At 48.3% G+C, this 3,035-nt stretch overlaps 1 long non-coding RNA gene across 1 annotated transcript in view; it reads left to right on the top strand.

The window, feature by feature from the left end:
* The window catches only part of LOC126496004 (uncharacterized), an 8,481-nt gene extending 6,401 nt beyond the window's left edge, over nucleotides 1-2,080 (top strand). Inside the window, exons 2-3 of the long non-coding RNA XR_007590270.1 lie at nucleotides 1,153-1,383; nucleotides 1,985-2,080. This is a non-coding gene — a long non-coding RNA (uncharacterized lncRNA). The remainder of the gene's footprint in view (nucleotides 1-1,152; nucleotides 1,384-1,984) is intronic.
* Nucleotides 2,081-3,035: the final 955 nt, after the last annotated feature.

Here is a 3,035-nt window from a genome sequence, read left to right as displayed (position 1 = left end):
CGAGACTGGGTGACAGTATCATCTCATCCTCATCTGCCATAGGGATTCTGGGGGAGGGAGGGAAAGGTGGGATGTTAATAACGACAGGGTCTTGCTCTCAGGCTGACTTGAGACTCAATCATCCTCCCTCAGCCTCTTGAGTGCTAGGACAGTACACATGCACCACCATCATGGTTACAGCATTTCAAAAGGATTCCCTAGTTACCTGGTCTTTTCTGTTTATTACCCATTTATTAAGAAGTTTGTTGGGTCACAGGTGGCTAGTGCCACGACCTTATCCTTAAAGTTCCCTTTTGTTTTTCTTTCCTACTCACTTGAACACTTGGACTTTGAAAATCTTTAACTGTTGCCAGGCGGTGGAGGTGCACACCTTTAATCCCAACACTGGAGGCAGAGGCAAGTAGATCCCTGAGTTTGAGGCCAGCCTGGTCTACAGAGCAAGTTCCAGGACAGCCAGAATTGTAATACAGAGAAAACTCTGTCTCGAAAACAAACAAAAATCTGTTTTCAGTTCAAGGAGATTTCTTTTCAGGTTTTTGTTTTTAATATTTATGACTGTGTGTGGTGGTACCCAACTTGAATTGAGTATTTAGAAGAGGCAGGTGGATCTCTGTGCTTTGACTCCAACTTCATCTACATAGTAAGACCCTGCCTCAAAAAAAAAAAAAAAAAGACTTTTTTGAGCCAGGCACTATGGCACATACATAGAATCCTATAATCAGGAATCCAAGGTCACCTGTGACTGTATAATTTGAGGCCAGCCTGGGCTATTGGAGATCCTGTCTCAAAAATTCCTAAACAGGGCCAGCCACATGGTTCAGCAGGTAAAGGCACCTGAAACCAAGTCTGATGACCTGAGTTTAGTCCCTGGGACCCACATGCTGGGAGCTGGAGAACCAGCTCCTACAAATGTTCCTTGGCCTCTGCGTGGATACTGGCTCACACACTGAGTTAACATGTCAAAACAAACCCACGGCTCATTTTCTGAAGAGTAAACATAGCTCATGCGTCAGTGTTGGCCTAGCGTGCGTGAGGCTCCCAATTCAGCCTCAGTGCTGCCCCAAAGAAAAAGCAAAAGCAAGTATTCTAGGAGTAAATCTTCACCCTGAACGCACACAAAGATGAGAACCTGGCTGCTTCTCTCTCTCCTAGTTACGAAGCAACATCCCCTGTCACCTGGTTGACATCTCTTGCGGATTACCCTGTAGTGCCATGCTACCCTGCGGGATGCACAAATGTCAAAGACTCTGTCACAGAGGAGAATGTCTTGTGGACGAGGCCTGCAAGCAGCCCTGTACCACCCCCAGAGCTAACTGTGGCCACCCATGTATGGCACCCTGCCACCCCAGTTCACCCTGCCCTGTGACAGCTTGTAAAGCCAAGGTAAGTGTTGACTCAGCTACTAGTGAGTCCAGACTTGACCTGCAGTGGCCCCTGTCTGTGCACCCAGAGAAATCATGCAGTCTGCGCGACACTGTGAAGTGCTGGCGCTATACCCAGCGAACGAGAGATAGGTGGGCCCTTACAGTAAGATAGGACAGACAGATAATAGCTAAGTGATGTCTCGGGTGATTAGGACTCTGGTGTCATAGAGGAGTAATTATACCTGCATGGAAGGTAAGTGGGAGATTTGGTTTGGTTGAGGGGTCAGGAAGGGCCACCCCAAAGAAAGCAGGGGTCGTCTGGACCTTGGTTGGACCTTTGTCAAGTGGGTACCCCTGATTCAGTGTTACAAGCTTCGTTCTAGGTTTGCCCTTTCAGCTGGGAATAAGAGACGTACTTTGCAGACGGGCGCTATGACAGGACATGTGCCTCCTAGCACGTCCATTGCTATGCCGCCAGTCCGCATGTGTGGTAGTTAGAGAAGCCGGCCCGGCTGGTCGCCGTCTGGCGTCATTAGTTAAGGGCTTTAGCAGTGAAGCCTGCCCGAGTCCCCCACCGTTCTCTTGTGGGAAGAGTCACGCCGCGCTCACTGATATTTCAGGTAGAGTTACAGTGTGAATGTGGGAGAAGAAGAGAAATGGTGATCTGCTCGGAAGCATCCGGCACCTATCACAGGTGAGTGCTGCAGCTGTCCTCGAAGTTGCTGGGTCCGGTTGAAGGGGAGTCATTTCTTCTCCAGTGCCTGAGACCGAACCCTGGGTCCTGCACATCCTCAGTTGGTAAATGCTCTGCCACTGAGCTCCAGCTGTAGGCACTCAGTGGTGTTTGCCGTTGTTTGTGAGCTGTTCTTGTTCTCTGTAAGATTTTGCACTTATTATCTGTGTGCATGTACATGTGTGTATACACACATGGCACAGGGCATACGTGGACTTAAAAGGACATCTTAGGGGAGCTGGTTCTCTCCCTCTGCTGTGTGGGTTCCAGGGATCAAAATGCGATTGTCAGTCCTGGCTGCAAGCACTGCTTACCTGTTGAACCATTTTGCCAGCGCCTTAGAAAGCTTTTAAAGTAGACTTTTACATCTAGGGCTGGAGAGGTGGCACGGCAGTTAACTTCCAGAGAACCTAAGTCTGGATCCCAGCCTTCTGATCAGGCAGCTCATAAACTGCCTATGACTCCAGCTTCGGGAAATCCAATGCTGTCTCTGGGCTCTTCAGACACCTGCACAAACACATGGCACACATGCGCACCTGTACACACACACATTAAGTAAAATAAAAAAATCTTTAGAAAAAAGATTATTTTGGTGTTTCTGAGGAGCTTTAAAGTACTTTTTCTAGGCTGGCCCAGCTGGTAGGGCTAATGCAAATCTGGCAACCTGAGTTCCATCCCTGGAGGCACATGCCTTAAAGGAGGAAAAAGAGAACAATCCACCCATTGTCCTCTGAGCTCCACATCATGGCATGTGTGCCCACCAACACACACACACACATCATGTATATACAATGATAAAATTTTTAAAAAAATATTTAAGCGCTGCCAGGCAGTAGTGACTCATGCCTTTAATCCCAGCAGAGGCAGGTGGATCTTTGTGAGTTCGAAGCCAGCCTGGTCTACAGAGCTAGTTCTAAGATAGCCAGAACTACAGAGAG

The sequence above is a fragment of the Alexandromys fortis genome, unplaced genomic scaffold (assembly GCF_014885135.2).
Source record: "Alexandromys fortis isolate MF-2015 unplaced genomic scaffold, M_Fortis_MF-2015_v1.1 scaffold_809, whole genome shotgun sequence".
NCBI classification, from domain to species: domain Eukaryota; kingdom Metazoa; phylum Chordata; class Mammalia; order Rodentia; family Cricetidae; genus Alexandromys; species Alexandromys fortis.
The sequence above is the reverse complement of the archived record's forward strand: the minus strand, read 5'-3'. Positions and strand labels throughout refer to the sequence as shown.